At 33.4% G+C, this 13,008-nt stretch overlaps 1 protein-coding gene across 4 annotated transcripts in view; it reads right to left on the reverse strand.

The window, feature by feature from the left end:
• LOC123523369 (1-phosphatidylinositol 4,5-bisphosphate phosphodiesterase beta-4-like) overlaps window positions 1-12,555 on the reverse strand; it is a 227,829-nt gene extending 215,274 nt beyond the window's left edge. For 2 of the 4 annotated variants that reach the window (XM_053544720.1, XM_053544716.1), the window contains exon 1: window positions 12,436-12,478. The gene's annotated coding sequence lies outside the window, so the exon portion shown is untranslated. Of the gene's footprint in view, window positions 1-12,435 lie in introns of all 4 variants that reach the window. The other 2 variants (XM_053544704.1, XM_053544711.1) reach the window with 2 other exon arrangements.
• Window positions 12,556-13,008: the final 453 nt, after the last annotated feature.

Raw genomic sequence — 13,008 nt, forward strand, 5'->3', positions numbered from 1 at the left:
GATTAAAAACTCAACAATCTGAACCAGTGAAATAGTAACCTGTTAGCATGCTGGTAGGATCCCTCATACTAACAACATGAAAATGGGAAAAGAAGGTGCTGCACCATTGCAAGTATTTTCCTTATCAAGATCAACGAATGTCTAAAATATATTATCATTTTAAACACCACATGACACACATATTAAGGAAAATTCTTGTAAATACTCGTAATCAACTTTACCATGCATAAGGTTTGAAACCTGGATATTTTTCACATTCAAAATCACCATCGTTAAAATATACGAATATCAGAAATTTCTCCCTTTTAATATAATTTCTCAATTTTAAAAAGGATATTTTAAACATACATTTATATGTCATTATGTTTTATTGTAAACCATACTAGACAATGATTTGTTAATCATTTAGACATATTATATTTCACAAAATCCCATTTGAATTTGTATCCCAGAATGAACATATCCAGGAGAAAAAATTCTAGAAAATTCCAAGAAAGCCCTGATTACCTAAACAAATATAAAACCACTGTAGCTTCAGAACCTTTTTTTCCATGGCCTAAATATATAAATAAATGAAATTGATGTACTAATAATGGGGAAAAAACCAACTGAAGTATATTTTACACAGAGGGTGGATCTTTGGTTAAGTAAACATTTCCGCTAATGTGTATTTGCAAACAATTCCTCTATCTCCAATTAATCCTTGGCAGTTAAACCCTTAAGAAAATATACAGAGATTTGATATATCTTTCATAAACAAGATATCCAGAATGTTGTTTCAGAAAAGGTGACTTGTGTTTTAAAGCATTCTCTAAGCAATACACAACTTGAATTATGGCCATATTAATAAAATAATCTGCAATGTAAGCTTTAATGATAGCACATTAATTACAACAGGTACTCATAAAAGTATGGTAGCTGCTGTCTGCCATGCTGAGTTATCATGTTCGCTGGAATAGACACAACAAGCAAGACAACTTGACTTGATTTCACACAAGCTCAACAGATTTTTTGTTGAGTTTTTAGTTGACATATACGAAAATGCCTGCCCTGCGATTTTTTTAAAAATCTGACCACCTGTTGTAATGTAGGGGTGAAGACATAGCACGGCACCAACACAACATCTTATATGTCAAAGTTGTTGTGTTGCCCTGTTCTAGCACAACAACTTGGAATGTTTCTTTTCTTTCTATAGCAGAGCTAGGCCATTTACAGGCCCCTTCCCCTCAGAAAATTTCTTATTCCATTAATCGAGGGTTCAGTGCAATAAGGGCATATCTACATATGATTATTATATGTAGATACGCCCTTATTGCGTTGAACCCTCGTAAATATGACTAGAGCATCAAATAAGCTTTCAGAGTGAAAGTGGTATTGGTACTGGGTATTGGCTTATTCTAAAACTTCATAGGGTATTCAAAAATCTTTTACCCCATGATTTTTACATTAACTGGATATCAATGCATTTCAGTGGGAGTTTATTCAGTCAACATTTATACTGCAAATAATACATTGTACAACTAAATATATTTTCATTCAAAATACTTTCACATCCTGTTCCCTCCTACAATGAAAGTAGTTAGTTTATAATAAATCTTTATGAATTTGCTTTCATCATAAAGCATATAGATGTCCATGCTCAATAAATTTTGATATTTTGGGGCTGTCAGCTTATACACAGGCATCTGGATGAGAACTGTGGCTTGTCCCTGTTACTTGGGGGGGGGGGGGGTGAAGTTGCTTGGTATTTGGGCAAGTGGGATGTAAAGTTGTTATAACAACGGTTATGCTGCTGTTGTTATGACGACACTACATCCCACTTGCCCAAATACCAAGCTACTGTCCCCCACTCCTCAAGTAACAGGCACAGGCCCCTTAAACTCTTAATGACTAGACAATAATTATTAAGCAGAAATTGGCCACTATAATAAAAGTATGGATATATTAGGAACTATTAAAAGATTAATACGTCATAACCTTACACCAGATCCTCATAAACCCAGATCCTCATAAACGTCTACTTTTATGTTTATGATTCTGCAATCAGAATATTGAGCACAGAGCTAAATCAGTATGGCAGTAACAGAGTCAATAAATTCCCGAGACACAGTTATCCATTAAGCAAGATAATAATATAGCATTGTCTGGCATATTTGTTCTTGATTGGATATGATTACAATCCAATACACAATAGTAACAAACTACTGTGGCAGAAATATCTCTGACTCACAAGATGCCTCCATTTTCTGACAGCAGAAAATTGAGGTAAACTCTTCTTTGGGCCTTACTTTTCAATGACTGAATGGAAAACTGTCTTTGAAAGCTTAAAACACCTTAAAATATTTCCCTGATCTTCAAGGGCCCAATGATAAATATTTATCAACTAAGAATGACTTCTCTCAAAAAAACATGTATGCATACATGTACCTAAGGATCAAATTCACAGTGAGCCATGGGGGGGACCACTGAGGAATTAATAATTGTATTGGTAAAATTTTATAATGAACTAATACTTATATTAAAATTTTACCACTCTAATGTGCGGTTACATTTTAAAGCACCATAATACTGTGCAATACATTGCAAATACAGTTGAAACTCAGTGTCTCGAATTTCAAGGGATGTAGGGTTTTATTTCGAGATAACCGTAATTTGACATTTGATATTTTGTGCACATGTTTGCGGGGGGGGGGGGGGGGGGGGGGGGGGTGACTGGACTTGAAAATGTCTTCAAGATAGCCAGAATTTTAAAACAAGCAAACAAGCAAGTTTGAGATATCGAGTTTCAAGTGTAACTTCTGCAGGCCACCACTGGACTACAAGAACATGTACGTTTTGCATTGTTAAAATTAACAACCAGTCTGGTGGATTTTAGTAAAAGTTCCTTCAGTACATTATACAGGGCAGTACTTGCTATCTTTGTTGTAAATACTTTTCTTCATCAGATATGAAGATAGGATTAAGAGAGGTATAAAATGATCTATCCTGTAAGATTAATACAAAACTGACCTTTATGTAAGTACTTATTTCCTAAGAAGGTACAAAATGAAAGCATACAACTGAAGCAAGTATAGCTCTATACATTTTTTACTCAATACTTTCTTATCTCAAGTATCAGTATGTTAATCCTCATTAAATTACAGAAATTTTTATTTGGGTTTCATTAAATATTTCATTTATACCTGAGTTGGATGTCTATGCCAAATACTACAATGATTAGAATAGTACTTCCTGATAAAATGTGCATTTTTTAAACATCATTTTTAGTGCAAAACACCTACACTAGAACCAGTAAATGAAAATGTTTTAATCAAAACAAAACAGCCTGAAAAGATAAACAATGTTTCTTTATAGACAGTCAATCTGGCTACTGAGGTCTTTCATTAAAAAAATAAAGTAATCATCAAATGCATTTGTTTAACTTAATTTCTATTTAACTTTGATAGAAAACTGCGGTCACACATTAAACCGGAATCCACCTAAAAACCGGAATACACCGGAATACACTTTGCATAACCGGAATACACCAGTATTTTTTAATTTAAAGGTATTTCTGAAGTGTTTTTGATATAATTCAATCATATTTATCATAAATAATTAACATACGAAAGGAAAAAAAAATACGTTCACGCAAAATAATTTTATACGAGATTGAAGTTCGGCGTCCGCGCCGGAAATTTCCATAACCGAAATACACCCGTATTCAATAATAAATGGTATTTTTGTAGGGGCTATTGCAGAAAACATTCGAGTATAATATAAAATAATTAGTTTACAAAAGGAAAATGAAATACTTTAACGCAAAACGATTTTATACGAGATTGAAATTCGGCGAGCTTACGGAAATGTTGCACGCTTACGTCGCTATGACTAGATACCGGAATGTTGATTATTGGAAATTATTTAATAGTTTCGTCACATTTCATTTAAAAAATGAAAAAAAGAAAATAATTTATGATAAAAAATATCGATATTCAATTTATAAATGAATTATAGACAAAATACGGGTCATGACATAACCGCGCTGATCGGAAAGGGCTTAACATGATCGGAAAGGGCTTGTCATATGTTTATTATTTGAAATTATTAATTGTTTCTTCATATTTCATTTAACAAATAAAAGAGAAAATAAATTAGGAATTATAAAATAGCAATTTTCGATTTTAAAATGAATTATAGACAAAATACGAGTGGCATAAACCGCGCTGATAGGAAAGGGCATAACATGATCGGAAGGGGCATGTCACGTGTTTATTATTGGAAATTATTTAATTATTTCTTCAGATTTCGTATAACAAATAAAAAAGAAAATAAATTGAGAAAACAATATCAATATTCGATATTTAAAAGAATTATACACAAAACACATGTCAGCGCATAAACCGCGCTGAATCGGCTGATCGGAAAGGACCGGACATATGTTTATTATTGGAACTAATTGAATTATTTCCTCAGAATTAATCTGATTGTGTAAGAAGAAAATATATTTTGAAAAATCAATTGAAAGCACACACAAGTGACATGTGACAAATAATGTCTAACGAGGGAAGTGCAGTTAAATATGATAAGCTTTTATTTAATTTCATTTAATTGTTGATATTGCAAATTGAAAAATTGAAGAAAAACAAGTACATTCAGTATAATTTTTATTTTTTGCACACGAAAAGCTTATATAGCCATATACATATGTACTTAAACGTATCAACACTAATTCAATGTTTTACTAAAACAGCGATGAATTGTAGATTTAATCATACATTGGCCTAATTTTTTTACGACTTTTGACATTCCAGATACACCATAGAAGGCACATTTATATATTAATGCATATTGCCCTTGGTATGATTTTCCAGGCGTGTAACGTAACTGTCACCAAATATTTTTGTCTATGGTTAATATATCATATTATTGAATGAAGCATATTTACTCGACGGCAGATTATTTTGACAACGAAAAGCCGTAAAAACATCTTTAACTTTCTTTAAATATTTTGTTTGATACTATAGTAATCAGTGTCCACTCAACATGCTCAACTTGATGATTGACAGGTGACACTCGAATAACATGCCTGTTCGTTATTAACAATTATAAGGTACTTTTAACAGAATGATAAGCAATGATTTAAAAGTATATTTTATATTGGTTATTATTAAAGTTCAGTAAATAAAGAGTGGTCTGAAAGAGAGAGACAAAAAACGATGATTTTAACAACTCAGAATTCATATAAGTATCATTATTTCTTCATTCATGTCGGTAAAATAATTCCTCTGTTACCTGAAATATGTCATAACGGAATATCATATTAGCATAAAAAGATATTTTGAAATAATTTGAACTAAAAAATTGAAACTTGAAATTTACCTACCTAAGTTGAAAGCTAACAAAATTATGGCGATTGTGGTTCATCCAAGAGTGCGCAAATTTCCCGTGCGCTCAACAAATTTTCAACCCCGTATAAAAACGTTTTTTGCGTTTTAATTTGCTTTTGAAAATTAATTATTCATTTTAGATATGATTTAATTCTGTCATAAACCCTAAAAATACGATTGATTAAAGAAATACGGGTGTATATTACAGAATTTTAGGACATGGAAATTCATTCACGAATGCGCAAATTTTCAGTGCCGCCGCCGATTTTTACAAGACGTAATGCGCAAAAGTATTTTAATATCCTTTCGAAAATTAATTATTTATGATAAATATGTTTGAATTCAGTCATAAACCACTTCAAAAATACCATTTCGTCACCTTAGCGCAAAAAGTGAATAAGTCCTTCTTTAAGTCAATGCAGTTATCTACTTCTTGCGCTGAGGTGACGATTTGTTGAAGAAATACGGGTGTATTTCGGTTATGGTAATTTCCCGAGCGGTCGCCAAATTTCAATCTCGTATAAATCGTTATGTGTTAAGTATTTTATTTTCCTTTTGTAAACTTATTATTTATATTAAACACGAATGATTCCTGAAAAAAAAACACTACAAAGTACCATTTATTAATAAAATACGGGTGTATTACGGTTATGGAAATTTCCGGCGCGGTCGCCGAATTTCCATCTCGTATAAATCGTTTTGTGTTAAGTATTTTATTTTCCTTTTGTAAACTTATTATTTATATTAAACACGAATGATTCCTGAAAAAAAAAAACACTACAAAATACCATTTATTAATAAAATACGGGTGTATTTCGGTTATGGAAATTTCCGGCGCGGTCGCCAAATTTCAATCTCGTATAAAATCATTTTGCGTGAACGTATTTTATTTTCCTTTCGTATGTTAATTATTTATGATAAATATGATTGAATTATATCAAAAACACTTCAAAAATACCTTTAAATTAAAAAATACAGGTGTATTCCGGTTATTCAAAGTGTATTCCGGTGTATTCCGGTTTTTAGGTGGATTCCGGTTTAATGTGTGACCCGAAAACTGCTGTTATTTAGGTTCATGGATTAATCTCTTTTCTTGCTAGCTATAGAAGGATTTCAATAGTATTTGTTTAACCCTTTTCATGCTGGACACGACTGTTTCTGCCTTTGCTACCAGTGTAGATCATGATCAGCCTGCACATTTTGTGCAGTCTGATCACGATCTGCACTGTTCGCCATTCAATCAGTAACTTTTTGTAAGCACCCCTTTTAAGAGTTAATGGTACTATCCAAACTGCAAGATGGACAAGTTCATTAAAGAACTTTAGCAGGGTAAGTGTTTAACATGTATTTTATATCCTTCGTAGACTCACTCTAGATGACTTCTTCCCAGATGCCAAACCTGGGTACTTGAGCCTATAACTGGATTGTGAAGACCAGAGTCAAATTCTATTCTTGAAACTTGAACCCGCAACCGCTAGGAGTCAGGATTGAGCTCAAACTCTGTACCACTCCACCTACGAGTTTGCCATGGAACTAAGTTCAATGGTTTTTTTACTTGTAAAAACAACTGTTCTCTACAACGATATGACGTCTTCGCCACACCAACTCCCAAGTGTGCAGTATTTATAATGCAGCATTAGTTTTAGTAGGCAGAAAACCAATCTGAATAAAACTTGGTATGCAGAAAACAAATCTGTACGTATAACACTCGAATAACAAAAATGATTAATAAAATTAATCATTTATTCCAAACTGTACAAAAGAATGTCTAGCGATGCCTACAATAAATCAATGATTTCAACAGCTTTCCTACAAGCTGAAACAGAAATCAGCCTTGAACAGCCAAATCAATTCCCAGTGAAACAAATAATCTTCATCAAAAAGAAATTTTATTGCTAAAACTCAAACAAACTTGTAAGAGATTAAAGCTTGTTTACTGCTCCTTTTGTACGATCTATCAATATGCAAATAGGGTTCACTGATACTTGTTATTCACAAGTTCACAACTCCAAAGCACTCGAAACAGTAATAAACAGATATAGTACTGAAATTCATTTAAATTAAAACAACCAGGCTCTTCATCAAAAACACTTCTGTTTATACAATAAGTCTCCCCATTGCCCACTAGTAGTCGGAAATAAAATACTGGTATATATGAGTATGACATTGCTTTCGAATTATTTTAGTCCATTTATGTAGATGTATCTTTGATCAACAAATCATTTGGCGATTCACGCAGACTGCATGGGAGCCTGCGACTTCCAGTGCATTAATTCACACAATGATACCTAAATAGGCTAAAATAATTTGAATGCAATGTCTAGATTATAGCATACATATTTTAATAAATTCTTGATTATTTGCAGACAGTTGGGTGCCTGCCCTAGAAATCAAACCTGTCTAGTGTCCAGTGATTTTTAAAAATAGACATTTATTTTCATGTGATTTTTTGCTCAGTAAGTCTTATGAACTGGTCGACATCTAGTTAAAACATCTAAGTGGCAGGGCCTTACTTTTGCTTTGGATGAATGGGACTAGGGCCCTCCAAAAAAAAAAAACCTGTTCACTGATAAAAATATTTTTTATTATGTAATGTATTTTATCTTATAATGTCCTTATAGACAGCAGTTTTCAGAACCAAAAACAAAAATTTAACAAAAGCTTTATTTGTAATATTTCTTGGGGAATTTTAAACAAAGTAGGTTGAAAAAATGTATATTCCCTGGCAGGAAAAGTTAAATGAGGGTCCTTGACAGCAGAAAGTCCGACCGAAAATTCTGATCATTTAACCTTTAGCATGCTAGGTAAATTGTCGTCTGCTGGAAATGTCGTCTGCTAAAATTGTTAAGTTCATTCAATTTGCTCCAAAATTGGAAGAAATATTGTCAGAGTAGCAAACAGCTTGGAACCTGATCAGACGCCGATTTAATCGGCGTCTGATCTGGTTCCAAGCTGTTTGCAAAGGCTGTTAAATTCGCCTGCAGCAGGCTAAGGGTTAAAGTCAAATTTATGTCTCATAAAGCTGCTAATGTTACAATAACAATTTCTTTGCAAGCTTCTACTGTGTTCACAAAAATGTACATACGGTTATATATGTTCTTTGCATTAGGCTACTATAATGAGCTTGTGACAAGTACAGCATGGACATTATGTTAAACTGAAAGTTCAAAGAAAGTTGTTTCAATTTTTAATATCTTCAGAGTAATCCTCTTAACAGACTCCGAAAGTGTATTTCAACTGTAGCAAAAGGGCAATTCCAGTAAAAGTTATTCCATAGCACTATGTATGTTCTTTCAGTACATGGAACATGTGTCAAAGAGATCCTGAATGGGGTCTTTACGTAAAGACATACATGTTTTTTCCTTGATTAGTCGTATCATGACTGCACACATAGTAGCTTTAAAGTTACACTATGTACATACGTGATAATACTGTTATATGGCTTACATTGTATTAATGCATGGTCAATCATATATTCTAAAGATTTTGACTGGTTGGCCAGGTACATTGCGTATGTTCTCATCTTTGAACACACTGTACCTTACGTATGTAGAAAAATTCAGCCCTGACCACTACTATGCCCCAACCATAACTTGATATTTACAAACATGACTATAAATAGATTAAAATGGAACATAGGGAATTCAACATTTTTCTAACATGTTACAATCTAAATACTTCCAGGTTTTATACCAATTGGAAATTAGCTCAGTGGTAAAGCATACAGTCCGTGTTAAACAGATATTTTGTCGTGTGGGTTCGAAACTCAGCATCAACATTAATTTTTTTCTCATAAACATTTAGATTCCTTCATGAACTATGTGACAACACAACAGAGAAGTATCTTTAGCCGATATGGTAGATCAGAAAAGTTTACCAATATATGAAAGATGATATTGACTAAATGCATGCATTTAAGCCATGCAAATAATTAATAAACATACTGCTGTTTTATATAAAGGCATACATGCAAATACGAACCACCTAAGAAAGAAACAAACATACAGGAATAAAAATGAAAACGAAAAGAAGAAAAAATACACAAAAAGACAAAAAATGAGAAAAAAAGACCCTCACGAAGATTTGAACCCACAAAATGTTTTGCATATAATATTCAATTGTTATCTGCGGTTTACCAGACTGAGCTATGTTTCCATGTAATAACTGTCGATTTAAGATGAAAGAAATACTAATAATTATTTAGAAGGTAATGTGTAAGCATTATGGATTGGTATTTTATCGGTTATCATGAAATGGAATCTTCCTCGCATTTCGGTGGGAATCTTGTTATCATTGGGGATTAGTAGCATGCTAATTTCCCCCTGTACCTTAAAGGTTTAATAGGGGCTCAGTGGCATCCCCCTTCCTGGAAATTTTGGCAAATAAATGATATAATCTCATGTGATACTGAATTGGTATAAATCTGCCTGAAAGCAGGAAGGTCTAATACGGGGAGCAGAAACTCTTTATAAATCAATACATTTATCTGTATTATGCAGTCGTCCATACCTGTAAATATCGACTAGTCGTTAGCGATCGATATTTTGTTTTCGCCACTATCGATTAGCGTGTAATTAGCATATTACCTCATGTTAATCATGGAGCTATAACACTTATTGTTCAAAGGGTTTACCAGTCACATGTTAAGTGGCGATAATTGGATGATCAGAGATTGATCTAAAGGGATTCTGAAGCAAAAACAGCATGCGACTGCATGTGGTGATTTAACTCGAGCTCACTTCCCTGAAGAAATATTTTACCACGTAACTTCAAACCTTTATCAAAGGGCCGATTTTTGTTGGATTTGAATAAAAAAATGGAAAATAACAGAAAGCTGACACTTTTCTTAATCTTGTAGAGCCACAATTATAATTACTGTTGATAATATCAGATTTCTACATACAGAAACAAACATTCTTCTTGAACGTAGGGAATGTTTCAAACGAAATTGTTGTTTAAACTCCAAAAATTAGTTTAATAAATTTAATCTTAAAACTGATGTGTGAAAAATACAATGTATTCAAATTAAAATAACAATATTTTTTTTAAAAAGGCCGACAACGAAGTTACATTTAGTATTCCGAACTTTTAGATAAAACTGCAGAAAATCATCTAGGTTTAACATGCATTTAAATGGTGAAGAACAGAGCAATATCATAAACAATTATTTTCAGGAAACAGTTTACAGTTTTGACTTGCTATTTTTATTAAAATATGTCCTAATTTTTTTGTTCTAAATACTCTGAATCAACAAGGCAAATATCATGTAAAAACGACATCTTTCTCTGTGGGTAAGACAAGTCTAGATTTAGCCATTTTCGCAGGGCGAAAAGTAACATTAATGTAGATATTTTCCATTTAAGAACAGATGCAGGCAATAATTTCATGGCTGAACTTTTGATTTCAACAAAAAATTCAACAAATGCTTTCCCAGATTTTCACTGAAAGGACGAGTTAAACTGTAAGGCGTAAGTGTTTGAGTAATAGCAGAATAACCTATGGCATACGCTTCGACTGGACGACAGCATAAGATAAGATAAATGCCTGTTTCCAGTCCCCGTATCAGTTGTTCCAGCTGAAAGTTTGTAAATTTAAAATTAAAACAAGAGCACCGCCTTGCGGGTGCTGACGCTCATCTGATTTTTTTTTTGTGTAATAGAAATATTGTCCTACCCATGATTTTCTAAGTCTAAAAAGGGGCATCATTCTTGCAAAAAGCAGGATAGAGTTATGTTTCTTGATGTTCAGTGTCCACTTATGATGGTGAAAAACTGTTGCAAGTTTAAAAGCAATAGCTTTGATAGTTTATGAAGAAAGTTGACTTAAACATAATACTCAACCAAGAAAATGATTTTCTAAGTCCAAAAGGGGCAATAATTATTGCAAAAAGCAGGATGGAGTTATGTTGCTTGTTGTACAGGATCAGCTTATGATGGTGAACAAGTGTTGCAAGTTTCAAAGCAATAGCTTTGATGGTTTAAGAGAAAAAGTTGACCTAAACATAAAACTTAACCAAGAAATCTGATATTTTCTAAGTCCAAAAGGGGCCATAAATCTTGCAAAAAGCAGGATGGAGTTATGTTTCTTGCTGTACAGGGTCAACTTATGATGGTGAACAAGTGTTGCAAGTTTTAAAGCAATAGCTTTGATAGTTTAGGAGAAAAGCTGACCTAAACATAAAACTTAACCAAGAAAACTGATTTTCTAAGTCCAAAAGGGGCAATAATTCTTGCAAAAAGCAAGATGGAGTTATGTTTCTTGATGTACAGGGTCTGCTTATGATGGTGAACAAGTATTCCAAGTTTCAAAGTAATAGCTTTGATAGTTTAGGAGAAAAGTTGACCTAAACATAAAACTTAACCAAGAAATCTGATATTTTCTAAGTACAAAAGGGGCCATAAATCTTGCAAAAATCAAGATGGAGTTATGTTTCTTGCTATACAGGGTCAGCTTATGATGGTGAACAAGTATTCCAAGTTTCAAAGCAATAGCTTTGATAGTTTAGGAGAAAAGCTGACCTAAACATAAAACTTAACCAGGCAACGCCGACGCAGACGCCGACGCCGACGCCGACACCGACGCCGACGCCGACAACCGCTCAAGTGATGACAATAACTCATCATTTTTTTTCAAAAAATCAGATGAGCTAAAAATGACACAATTACACAGCTTTTATTGTTATTAATCTCTTTTCCATTTGTACCATCCAATTTAGGCAATCAAAAATCTGTTCTCACCGATTATAAAGGGGGATACATGTCAAATGTGCACCATCTAGATCTAGCCCTGTATAAGACACTGCTTAATGCATTATTACCGATGTAAGTTTATAAAAATCTGTGATTATCTACATATAAACAAGAAATAATCCCACAGCAACAAGCTCTGTTGCAATACACTAAGGAAATCGCACCGAATTAATCCGATTCCATTACTCTGTTACCCAAAAAGGTTTTATTTATTATCCCACACAATACCAGCACTAGCATCAAGAATGTGCCTGTTGCTTTAACTTCTGCTTTCGTATATACAGATTACACGTGAGTAACAACCACTTTCTGCATACCTAAATAACTTCATTCCATTATAATACGGTGTGACTATAATCCAAACATGCTGTATATTGAATGAAATTAACAATATATCACATACACAGTTTCTCTCCTCCAGCCATTTTGCCAATGCATCATTACAATGTTGACATAGCTAGCCAATCGAATCAGTGTAATCAGTCACGTGATTGAATTTTCCCGCGATCTGCCAATCGACATACTCAGCTTCTGAATCAATCGACAGGTGCCCTAATTTGACCTAATTGGATGAGTAGGATAATTGCACGTTACGCAGGAATTCGCACAAAGACTCAAATTTAAATTCGATCGCAAAATTGTCAAATTTAACTGAAAGTGGTTTAAATAATGAATAAATGAATTTACAGCAACAACCACGGGCGGAATGGGGGTTAAGCACATGTTCACAATCGCAACCCCATCCTGTGGAGCGTAAGTTGGTAATACACCGCGTCTTTGTTTGGAAATATAATAATATCAACATATTACAAGCAAGGAATAAACTAGAATGGAAATCCGGTATTCATGAAATCTCTCGCGAATGGCCAGTAAAAATATGTTAGCTATGA

Source organism: Mercenaria mercenaria, chromosome 1, assembly GCF_021730395.1.
Source record: "Mercenaria mercenaria strain notata chromosome 1, MADL_Memer_1, whole genome shotgun sequence".
In the NCBI taxonomy this organism is placed as follows: Eukaryota; Metazoa; Mollusca; class Bivalvia; order Venerida; family Veneridae; genus Mercenaria; species Mercenaria mercenaria.